Source organism: Globicephala melas, chromosome 17, assembly GCF_963455315.2.
Source record: "Globicephala melas chromosome 17, mGloMel1.2, whole genome shotgun sequence".
NCBI classification, from domain to species: Eukaryota; Metazoa; Chordata; class Mammalia; order Artiodactyla; family Delphinidae; genus Globicephala; species Globicephala melas.
Window position 1 is genome coordinate 32,846,416 of NC_083330.1, and position 13,057 is coordinate 32,859,472.

Genomic DNA, 13,057 nt, shown 5'->3' on the forward strand with positions numbered 1-13,057 from the left:
AACCTTAATTCAGGGGTCGGATTCTTTGACCCAAGGAAACAGAATAGTATAAAAAGAAAGAATGTGAGTGTCAGATGGTGGCAGTGATTAAGTATAGCAAGAGACGCCTTTGCAAAAGTTACTGTTGGTCCCAGAAGACTCTCGCTTAGCTGTGTGACCCTGGGCAAGTCACTTCACCTAAATCTCTGAATTATAGGGCTGTGCTGATGATTTAAAAGTGACTGAGCACGGTGGACACTCGGAAATCCTGGGTTCTCAATAAAGCCACTGCCCTGCTCTTTGGTCCTTTGGAATTACTATATTAGTAAAATTTATACTTGACAGTAATTTTAGCTTAAAGTTTATTTTGTCTATTTCATCTCAGCCTTTTGGCTAAGATCAAGTGTAGTATCTGTTCTTGTCAATTTAAATAGCAAGAGAAAAGAAAGGAAAATAACGGGCACGCCCCCACACTCTTCAGACAATAGGAGCCTCTTAACCTGTTCCTTTGTCCAGAGACACAGGCCATTTCTCAGTGAAGGCCTCTGCCATCACTGAGGTTGCAGGGGAGATGTGGTAACTGGGGAGAAAAAGACCAATGGGGATGACCCCCTCACTCCTCAACATCCAAGCCCCCCACTTTCTCACTTGTCTGGCTAGAAATAAAAGGTTGATCCCATGGTTTTAACTTTCAGCTGTTGCTGGACTTTGCGTGCCTTGCGTAAGCTGGGAGACAGAGGCAGGAAAAAAAACCCACCATAATCACCCTGTTACGGGCTGTTATTCAACTTTGGACTTCCAGGCCCCATCTGCCTGTTAGCGTTCACTTCTTAGAGTTTCAAGTGCATGCTGTTTGTCCTCTATCTTGCCCCATGCGGCTCTCAAGCCCTCGTAATATGACCACATTTCTCGTGCCACATGTAAACATTCTAACACTTTGCAGATACTGAATTAAAAATCTATTATTTACATTGACTTCACCATTTTCATTTTCCTGGTGTGTTCATTAGAAAATTCAAAATTACATATGTGCCTGGCATTATGTATTTTTTGGTGAGCAGTGATCCAGAGGATGGAAATGTATGCCTCCTTCGACTCCTTAAACTTAACCCCACTCTGGGGCAATGTCCCAGCCAGGCAGAAACTGCAGTGTGTCTTGGAGAAGGTCTTTTGCATTGAGATAGTAGGATGCTCTTTTAGCTTCAAGAACTTGGATGTTGTTGAGTTTAACCTGGTATAAGTTCAAATTAGAGTGTTTTAATTTTAGGATGTTAAAGGTAATCCCCATGGTAAACACAAAGAAAATAGCTATAGAATAGTCCCAAAAGGAAGTGAGAAAGTAATTTAAATATTTTATTGTAAGAAATCAGCTAAACACACACAACGAAAGATAGGAATGCAGGAAATGAGGGGCAAAAAAGCTTTGGGCAGATGGAAAAGAAACAACACAATAGCAGAAATAAGTCTTTTTTTGTCAGCAATTACTTTAAATGTAAATGGATTAAACTCTCCAATCAAAATACAGAGATTGGCGGAATAGGTAAAAACATATGATCCAACTATATGCTGTCTACAAGAGACTTACTTGAGATCAAAAGACTCAAGCAGGTTGAAAGTTAAAGGATAGAAAAAGGAATTCCAACCTCAGTGAGAAAACTCAAATAGTAACCAAAAGAGAGCAGGAGTGTCTATACCAATATCAGACAAAATAGACTTTGAATTTAAAATGGATCAAAGAGTTACATATAAGAGCTAAACTATACAAAGTTCTGAAGAAAAAAAGAGATAAATCTTCATAGTCTTGGATTTGGCAATGAACCCTTAAATATGATAGCAAAAGCACAGGCAACAAAAGGAAAAAGAAATTGGACTTTATCAAAATTAAAATCCTTTGTGTTTCAAAGAACACCATCAAGAAAGACATAATACAACCTTCAGAATGAAAGAAAATGTTTGCAAGTCATATATCTGATAAAGCCTAGTATTCAGAATATGTAAAGAACACTGGCAACTCAACAATAAAATGTCAAATAACCAAATTTTAAAAATGAGAAAAAGAATCTGCATAGATACTGCTCCAAGGAAGAGACACAAATTGCCAATAAGCACATGAAAACATGTCCAAAATTATTAGTCAAAATTATGCAAACTGAAACCACAGTGAGATACCACTTCATACCCACTATTGTGCCATATAATTTTTTTAAAAACAAGGGTTGGCAATGATGTGGGGAAATTGGCACTTTCAAGCATCGCTGGTGCAAATATGAAAAAGAAAATAGTTTGGTCGTTCCTCAAAAAGTTCAACACAGAGATACAGTATGGCCCAGGAACTCCACTCCCAGGTATATGTCCAGGAGAAATAAAAAACATATGTTCACACAAAAACTTGTACATGAGTGTTACATTGTCGTATCATTATTCATAATAGCCAAAAAGTGGAAACAACCCAACTATTTGCCAACTGAGGAATGGAAAAATTAAATGTGTTATATCCATACAATGAATATTATTCAGCCATTAAAAGGGTGAAGGACAGATACATGCTACAACCTGGATGCACCTTGAATACATTTTGCTTACTGCAAAAGTCAGACACAGAAGTCCGCACATTGTGTGGTTCTATTCATATGAAAGGTCCAGCATAGGAAAATCAATAGAGACAGAAAGACCCAGGGCTGGGGTGAAAGGGGAGGACAGAATGAGAATGACTGATACTAGGCATGAGGTTTCTCTTGGGGATGATGAAAATGTACTGGAATTAGAGATGTTCATTGCAAAACCTGAGTACACTAAAAGCAGCCGAATCACACAGTTAAAAAAAAATGTGGGGCTTCCCTGGTGTCGCAGTGGTTGAGAGTCCGCCTGCCGGTGCAGGGGACGCGGGTTCGTGCCCCGGTCCGGGAAGATCCCACATGTCGCGTAAGCGGCTGGGCCCGTGGGCCATGGCCACTGAGCCTGCGCGTCCGGAGCCTGTGCTCCGCAACGGGAGAGGCCACAGCAGTGAAAGGCCCGCATACCGCCAAAAAAAAAAAAAAAAAAAAATATATATATATATATATGAATTGATGGAATATGAATTATATCTCAATCAAAAGATAATATGACAATATTTTTATAGTCATTACTCTTGATCAGTTTCATTATGGAATTCCCACAGCGACTTCAATGGAGTGGCTTGTATGGGATGATATTTGAGGCTCAACCTTTTGGGACTAGATGTTCATTTTGAGCTGTGAATGATGGTGAGGGCCAGCCAGTATATTTTCTTCACGGAGGATCAATCCCCATATGTATCCTTGGTTTGAATCCTTGTCTTTTTCTCTTCATATTCCTGAAACAAGTTCCTAGGAAATACATTCACTATAGTGAGAGGTGTTGACATCTTCCTGGCAAAAGTCTTAACTTATTCACAGGTCAAACTTCAGATCTCCTTATTACTAGCTGCCCGGGGAGTCCCCTGAATCAAAGTAGGGTTTATGAAGATGGACCTTGCATTTTAGCGTGCACTTAAAATACCCAACAGGCTGATCACATGGGGAAAATAACTTTATTTACATGAGACAAGTACAAAGTCAGCACAACACAATGAGGGAGAGTATGGGTGCTGGTGCCTGATGGCCTGCACTCAAATCCTATTTGAACGCCACCTGTACCTGGGAAGGTTAGTTACCTAGCCCTTCTGTTTCTCAGTTCCCTGGCCAGTGATATGGAAATATTAGTAGGACCTGCTTATTCGTATTATGTCCTGAGGCTAAAAATTAGTAAATACAAAGCCTGAAGAAAAATGATGGGTACTTCATAAGTGCTACCTACATAAATGTTCAAGTATTAAATGCCTGGAAGAATAAGTAGGTTGTCTCCAGAAAGGGCACCTAGGAGGCTACAAACAGGAGGATAGAGCCTACTTTTTCACATTGATGACATGAGTAAGGAGTTTTAGAGCTCATGGAAAGAATATTATTTCTTGTGGTGCACTGTGGGGTGGGCAGAGTAGGGGCTGTGACCCATATTTTATGGTTCAGGGCACTGAAATTTAGACAGATTGAGTAACTTGCCCAGAGTCACAACACTGATGAGTGATGGGTCTGAGGCAGGGGAGGGATAGAGATTCCTGAACACATGGACATGAGATCATGCCCTGGATACACAAACCAAGAGCTCTCCTCACTCCCTTTCCCACATCCTCCTGCCCCAAGGATGCTGCAGGGAGACAGCTGGTACTCGGAGGAGGTGCCTGGCCCAAGAGAATGGCTCAAATCTGGACCCACCTCCTGGCTCTACGTTTCAATCCCTGACCCCAAATGCAATGTCTTTCCCCCAAATGCAGACCCCCTGATGGACCGGGGTATCCAAATATGTGTGCATCTTCCCTCCCTTCCCCCTCAGCACTTGATTCTAGCAGCTGATTTGCAGTGAGACTTCCTGGTGGTCAGGTGACCACCCTGAATGACCAGTAGTCTACTTGACTCCCTAACTGACTCAAAACCCAGGACATTCCAAACCAACTGCCCACATGACAGTTGCACAGAGAATTAGCATCATCTTCAACTGATCAAACCTGGATGATGAGCAGTTAATATTCATTAGCTGGGAACAGGGTCTACTGGGCTGGTGTTTTGGTGGCTTAACAGATGAAGTTTACAGGCCCCCATGGTCTCACTGACTAGAAACTGACCAATCGTCTGAGCAGCTTGGACTAAGGCCTGGCTAAGAGCGGGCAGTGGCTGCACGGGCTCTGAGTGGGCACCTTCCCTGCCCAATCCTCCCTCAGCCAGATCCAGGCTCTGCTGTACAAACTACAGCCATTGCTCCTGAATCTACTTGCTGATATTATTTCCACAGTACCTTCAATGGAGTGGTTAGTGGGGGTGCTATTTGTGTCCCTACCCTGTTGTTTGGCCAGATGCTGAGTCTGATGTGCCTGAACCACCGCTGCGGATGGCCAGCAGATTATCTTGATCGCAGATGATATTCTTGTGCATCCTGTGTTTGACTCCTTTATAATCTTCCTTTTCTTCTTGGTACCCGAGTCATGATCCAGGAAAACACAACAAAAACTGAGAGAACTATTGATATGTTGCTGGGAGAAGACCATGCAGAGGTGTCAATTCATTCCCAGGTCACACGTCTGTTCTCTTTGTTCACCAGCCTCCTAGGGGAGTCTAGGGGAGTCAAGTGAATCGAAGCTGGGCTGAGAAGAGGGTGTTGCAATGTGGTGTGCACTTAAAATAGCCAGCAGGCTGACTGCACGGAGACATGACTTTTTTTAGTGAGATAATACAGAAAGGGAGCACAGCACAGTGACCGACAGAGTGGGGGCTGGTGCCTGATGGTCTGGTTTCAAATCATACCAGAAGCCACATGAACCTGGGAAAGTTATGCAGACCCTCTGTCCCCAGTTCCTTGTTCTGTGATAATGGGAATGTTAATAGGGCCCACTTATTAGTATTACATGATGAAGCTTAATACAGCAAATCAGGTAGACCCTGATGAAAAATGATGGTTACTTCATAAGTGCTACCTAAGTGTTCAAATATTAAATGTCTGGAAGAATAAGCAAAAAATGTGGTAGTGCTGCCTCCAGAGAGGGGACCTGGATGCCACAGGGCAGGGGAGTGGGGAAGGTTATGGGTGTGATGCTTTAGAGCTTGTGAAGAATATCTGTCATCATCTCCTGTGATCCCCATATCAGCCCCATGGGGAACTCATGGCAGGTGCTGTGAACCATATTTTATGGTACATGGCACTAAAATGTTGAGATTTTAAGTGACTATCCCGGAGTCGCAAAGCTGATGACAGATGGATGTGGGACAGGAATGTAGTTGGTTCCCTGGGACAGAAATCCCTGAACCCCTGAATCCTCTAGATGGTGCACTGGACTCCTGAGCCCAGGGCTCCCCTCCCTCCATCCTCCCAATCCTCCTGCCTGCCCCATGGTTGCTCCAAGGACCGGAGGGGTCTGAGCCAACAGGAGGGCCCATGCCTGACCCACTGCCTCCCTTACATGTTGATCCCTGACCCCACAGCTCTTAAATATCCCTGAAAGAAGGTCCCTTGAAGGATCAGGGGGTCCCATCTACGTCCCTCCTCCCTCAGCGTCTTCACACACTGGGTGAGCCTCCTGGTGGTCTGACCAGTGGTCGGCTTGTCTCCACGTGGCTCAGAGCCCTGGTCTCTCCAAGCCAGTTGCCCACATGGCACGTCTCTAACAAATTAGCTTGGTCTTCAACAACCAGCCCTGGATGCACAGGTAGTGCTGATTAATGAGGACAGTGGCCTGCTGGGCTGTGCTTGGTGGTTTAGTGGGTGAAGCTGGCATGCCCCACTGTCGCCTGACTATTGATGTGAGCAACTGTCTGAGTAGCCTGGGCTACGGCCTGGCTGGGGAGGGGCCGTGGCTGCACTGGCTCTAAGGGCGCACCTTCCCTGCTTATCCTTCCTCATCAAAAACCAGCCCCTACAAACATCCCTAGACCCTGCAGTGGCACAGGAGAGAGGCCCATGCCCTTCTAGAGGGACCCCTCCATAGCCACAGCCTAGAGACCCCATCCCAGGACTGTCTCTGAGGATGACCCAGGCCCTCCTAATCTCTGTCACCAAATGTTCATTCCACTAACCCGATGGCATTGTCCCTTCTCTCCACGTTCCCAGGCAGCACCCAAACACTCAGTGATCCTGTTCACATCAACCACTGGAAATACCACCACGAAATCCCAGTTTCCTTCCTTTCTGAAAACCTCTAGATTTAGACTGCTAATATTTGCTTTTGGATTTTGACATCGACATTCAGAAGTGTTTAGCCTGTAATTTCTCCTGTCCTGTAATATCTGCTGCTGGTATGACATCAGTATTCTCCTGGTCCGATGAAAGCAGTGTGGGTGTGTTCCCTCTGTATCTGTTCTCTGGAAGAGTGTGTAGGAGACGGGCATCGTTTCTGTCTTAAATGTTTGGTAGAAATTAGAGGAAGCCACCGGGCCCTGAAGTTTGTTTTGTGGGGAAATTTTTTTGGCATCTCTTTCTAATTGAAGTTTCCTTGGTGTATTGTACAGGTCACAGACCTTAAGCGTAGAGCTTTATGGTTTCTTGTAAATATAAACACATCTGTTACCAACACCCAGTTCAATATACAGGACGTCCCCAGCACCCTGGCTGCCCCCTGTAGAAGGGGAGAAGAATAAGTGCTAACTTATTCGGTTATAAGAATGAAATCAGTTACTCCACGTATATTCCAAGTGCAGTGATTTACACACAACTCAAAATGAGTGTGGCAGCACAATCAGAAAGTAGTGGAGGGTGCTGGAGGGCTGGGAGAATCCAGTCCCTTTGGGATTTCCGCTGTGGAGGTCGGGCCAGAGTAAGGAAGCTGAGAGGAGCTTCTCAGAAGCATCTGGGCTTTTACAGAGGGAAAAACTACTGCTCCCCAGAGTGGAGTGCCCATTGTAATTCACTGAGCCCTCCCTTTGCGGAGGGTGCTTTTCTATACTTGTGTGTTATCTTACATAGAAGTGTTTTAAAAAAAAACTGAGGAGGAGATCAATTTTGCTTGATGTAACAGCCTTTCACTGTTAAAAGTAAGACCTATATCTAAAATTTACGCTAAATCTGTACAGCTCCGACAGGAAGTAACCGGCACTCACTAGCTGACTCAGGAGCGGAGGGGGAGCAGAGAGGCGTTCCTCCTTCCTTGGCCTCGTGTCTCATTTAAGCTGCCAGACGCTGCACAAGCTCCATCCCCTCTGAGTCTCAGGTTGAGGCCTCCAGGTCACAGTCTTCACAGGTGTCAGACCAGAACCTGCCATACAAAGGCAGGGACTGGAGTCAGTGGGGAGGTGGGCTTCCTGGGGTCGGTGTGTGGGACCCAGGGGGCTACTCAGACCCTGCAAGTGACTTTGGGCCCTGACATCCCCAGGGCTCACATCCCCAGGGCACTGGGGCCTGTTTGCTGCTCTTTGCCAAGTGTGTTCTGGTAGCAGAGAGACCTGTCCTACAGGGGCGATTTAACCTGGGCATTTGGCCGGGCGGCGTTCAAGTGATTGGTCCCCTGAACAGTGAAAGTGATGCAGAGGAAAGGGGAGGCTCTGGGGCTCCAGGGTGAAAAGTGTGGGTCCCTCCCACCTGGGCGCCGTGAGGAGTGGGAGGTCTGATGACACACGTGGGAGTAGTGACCCTGTCCCTCCAGCCCACATGCAACACGGCCCATCATGAGACCAGCACAGTGGAAGTGGGCAGAGAACCGCAATGTTCCCTTTTCCCCTAATAATCATTTTTCTTTCTTTAACACCCCAGCCAAACTTGCCTGTGCTTTTTAATTCAAAAATATCCTGATGCTGTGGTCATAGAATCATAAATTCTATAGCTTTGCTGTATCCCAACATGAAAAGTTTGTAGAAGACACTGCTTTTCAGCGTGTAATAAAACCAGATGTATTTGTTATCTAATTTTAAGGTCATAATTAACTTGGAATCCTGGCCCTTTAACTCATCCTAAATTAGCATTGCTTTGAATTGCCTTCATTTTGTGTGTGTGTTGTATTCAATTTTTACACATCTATGAAAAATCTATAGAACCTCAGGTTGAGAAATGGTGCCATGAGGTGACCCAGGCCCTTCAGTGGGGCTCCACAGAGGCTGCGGGGTCCCCAGGGGCTGGGCAAATCCCAGCCAGGTGTGGATCCTGCAGTGTCCCCTACCGGATGCCAGGGCTACCGCGTGCCCACAGGGATGCAGCATCGCTGGGCCAGGTGAGCTGTCTGCTTGCGTGAGAAGAAGCCCCGGTGCCTCTGTCCTCCTCACCCTTTCCCCAGGACGCCTGAACTGGGGGGTACCAGGGCCACTCCAGATATCTCACTACACCTGGTGATTAACTGGGGATGTTGCCTGCTGACCTTGGCGGGTTGGGAGGGCAAGGCTGGGTCCTGCAGAGGGAGATGTTGAACCTCACCAGGGACACTTTTTACAAAGAACACAATGTGAACAACACCTCCAGGAGTGATGTATGTGGTGACCCCACAGACACCTTCGGCCCCCCATCTAAACATAAGAGCCTGGCATCTTCAGGGGTTCTATGGAACGGGGACTGTTCCCTGGCGAGATGCACTCAGGTCATCCTCCAGTTGCCTGCGCAGATTACCACCATTCTCTTCTCTCCACCTTTTTGTTCACATGCAGTGGTGACCACCTCCGTGCTCTTCTCTGGCTTTTGGGTTTTCCTGAAGAGCAAAAAAAAAAAAAAAAAAAAAAGTCAGGGATGGCAAGGGAAGCACATACACTTATTTGCCTTCTGCTCTTCCTCCTACCCTCTCCACGCTCACATTTCCTCTTCTTGTTCTTCCTCATCCTTTTACTTCATCCCTTCTCTTGAATCCAGGACAAGAGAATTTCTTTTTTTTTTTTTAATAGGATGAGTCAGTCTTCTTTTATTTATTTATTTATTTTTAACGTCCTTATTGGAGTATAATTGCTTTACAATGGTGTGTTAGTTTCTGCTATAAAAGTGAATCAGCTATACATATACATACATCCCCATAACCCCTCCCTCTTTTGTCTCCCTCCCACCCTCCCTATCCCACCCATCCAGGTGGTCACAAAGCACCGAGCTGATCTCCCTGTGCTAAGCGGCTGCTTCCCACTAGCTATCTATTTTATGTTTGGTAGTGTATATATGTCCATGCCACTCTCTCACTTTGTCACAGCTTAACCTTCCCCCTCCCCATATCCTCAAACCCATACCGTTTTTATGCTAAGTTATATTCTACATGTACCTGGAAAAATGTTAAAAAGGTTTTTAAAGAACTGCGCATCTATTTTTGAAGCTGATTTGCCTGTTCAAGGCTTGCTAGCACGTTATCCATCTCAGTGCTATTTCACTTAGTAAACAAATGCAGTTGCCATAATTGCTGCATATGTGTCTGTGTTCCCTTCTAGGTTATATGTTTTTGAAGTTAGAAACTATATTTATATCACAGCCCCTATGTATAGCACAATATCCATTGCTAATTCAGATTGTGCTTTAAGATATGAGACAAAATTTAAGACTTTTATTATAGTCATAAACATCTAGCAAACCAACCAGAAAATAAAAACTAATTTTCAACGGGTTGGCCAAGAACAAAAAAGAGAGGAATACCTAGTGCAAAATCATATCTCTAATAACTACTGTTGGATTTAGAGCACACACATGCTAAACTTATTTTAAAATATCTTCTCATCAAAGATTTGAGGTTGGACCTGAAAAAATTATATCAGAAGTGAAAATAATTATGTGGTCTGACCAGCGTGGATCACACAAAGTAAGTGTATACTATGTATAAAGTAGATAAACTACGAGGTCCTGCTGTATAGCACAGGCAACTATATTCAATACCTTGTAATAACCTATAAAGGAAACGGATCTGAAAAAGAAATATATATATCTGAATCTCTTGGCTGTACACCTGAAACACAACATTGTCAATCAACTATACTTCAAGTAAAACAAAACAAAACAAAACAAAGTAAGTGTAAAGGGAAGTATAGTTTTATAAATTCACCTCTGATATCCAATGGACCAACTGAAAGACAACAGAAAGTACAACTTTCTAGGAGACAGGACATGGCCAGCAAACAAGGCCATTACCCTCGGTAACGGTCATACCTGCCAAAAAATATACAGACTAGCCTGCATTCATGAATACATAGGAATTCTTCATTTATCTGGCATTGTTAGGCAATGAGGTATTGTATGTTACGAGAAGTTTTTATAAATGACAAATTGAAGAGGAGTTATTTTAACCTTCACTCGGTAATTTTTTTCTAAAATTAAGAAATGTATCCACTGGTGTATCTAATGTTTCCGTGATAACTCGGGGTCATCAGTTCAATCAACGTTTGCATGAATAATGCAAATGGAAACAAGACAGGCATGCTTACTGAAACTGAAAATGACATGGCACTGGCTGGAATAACTGATGAGAGAGGAAGAAAAAAGCAAAAATGAAAACAAACCGTGATCAAGAAACAATCAGTCAAGTTCTGACTTTCTGTACTTAGTTTCAAAATGAGATACCACAAATCCCAGCGAGAGACTCCAGCATCATTAGCTGTCTTTCTCCTTTGTTTCCACCTTCCTTTCCTTTTCCTTCTATCCTAGATTGTTCCAGGCAGTGCTTATAGCTGCTTGCAAGACAAATTCTAATACTTGCTTTCTCTCACACAAACTTCACAATATGTCCATGTGATAAATAGTGTGGAGGTAAAAGACAATTCATCACAGGCACATCTCCTATGAAAATAAAATTAGAAACTAGCTTCTAAACATGCAGAGAGAAGGGCGTGGTGTCAGGCACTAATTTCCTTGCGAATTCCTCTCCATTTCTAATAGACGTTCTACTTTATCAAGATCCCTTTTTGTTGATGTCCTATTCCAGACTGCTCCACTCCGCCCATCCTTATCCTGTAAAATACATTCACACTCTTTTGTGACCCTACTTATTTGCCCATTAAATAATTAATCATAGAACTGTCGGAATTAAATACAGAGTGAAATTAAAATACTGGAGTCACTCGGAGGGTTTAAGCAGCTCCACCAGAAAATACTGGGCATGGATTTAAAAGAGGCTGCGTGGGACTTGCTCTTGTCCAAGTTCTTTCTCAAGAAGTATCTGAAATAAGCCTAAATTCAGAGTTAATCAGACTGGCCTGCTTTCTCAGGTGGACTGGAACACATTGCTCTTTCCCCTCAACTCCCTGATGTCAGTGGCACTTTCCGGAGATGAGGTGGACTTCTCTGCCTACTGCAGAAGCTCAGTTCCCCCAGGAACCACTCCCCATCTGAATCCCACACTGGAGGCCAGATGCCAGCCTTCCCAGAACATTCGTGGTCTCCTTTCAGTTTTTGACCTGCTCAGATTGAGTTCCTGTAGACTCTTTCTCAGCTTGAAACCTGATCTTCAACCCCTTTCCCTGACCTCGATGGTTACCTGCCTACTTTAGGCCTCAGGAGCTTTAGCTATAAAATGATATATTTGTCCTTAATTCTAAAGTCTTCTTTCTAAGGCTCTACAATGTGATGGCTCCTTGAAAATGTTTCTCTTTGCTGGTTTTAATTTTGTAGAGAATTAAAACCCCAGCCACTCTAAAAGACAGTAAGTTGCATTGGATAAGGAAAGTGTGTTTTTGTAGTTAGATTAACAGGGATGGAAGACGACTTAGTATGTTTTAAGATACTCATGATCCGTTCTCGTGAGAGTCGGGGGAAGAGAGTTAATAAAATACCAAATGATTGTGACAAATTAAGTTCACCAAGATGTAGCTGATTAGTTACTACTTGAATAAGCCACACAAATCCAATTCAAGTTGTCCTTTATTTTTCTAAGAAGGATCCCAGTGAACTGAGTCCCATGTTCAGTAACTCCACGTTCAATGGCTTAGTCTTTAAAAATTGTTATGTTGCTGGAAGCAGAAATATTGCCCATCAGTCCTAACTGATGTCTACCTATCACGCACATTTGAAATAAATTTATTACTTTGCCTGATCTCAGTGTAATACATTCCAAAGGGGCAAAGAGCACACGAAAATTTATGAAGTCTCCATCTTCTACACTGAAGTATGCAATAAATTACATATTATTTGGCCGTGAAATTCACAAGCCATAGAAACCACGCCATTAGCAATGTATACAGTGGTAAAGAGCAGGTAATGAGAATGATATAAAACAAAATAGACTGTGTATGTTGGCACTGCTGCCAATAAAGCAATTATTAAATGCATTCATAGGCATCTACGCTAGGTAAGCTCTTTGAGGGCAATTGCTATGAATTCTACATACCTGTCAGGATACTATATATAGCCCACTTTCTATGGCCTTTATTCAAAGACGCTGAGAAAGGGTTACTCTGGGTAAATCCAGACCTTTTCTCAATATAGAATTTGGTCAACATGCATTCTGAACAGCAAAATTTCACAGTATTTTCCTACACTAATTGCCACCTCAGCAAATGCAGGATTAAGTATAATGGATTATAAGAAGTTAGAAAGGAAAGATGGAAGAAAAGAAGGAAGGTAGAAAAAAGGTGGGTATGGAGTACTTCAACATTTA

General features: G+C 43.6%; 1 pseudogene; it reads left to right on the plus strand.

The window, feature by feature from the left end:
- The first annotated feature begins 352 nt into the window (after positions 1–352).
- Positions 353–458, plus strand: LOC115863156 (U2 spliceosomal RNA; annotated as a pseudogene).
- The last annotated feature ends 12,599 nt before the right edge of the window (positions 459–13,057 follow it).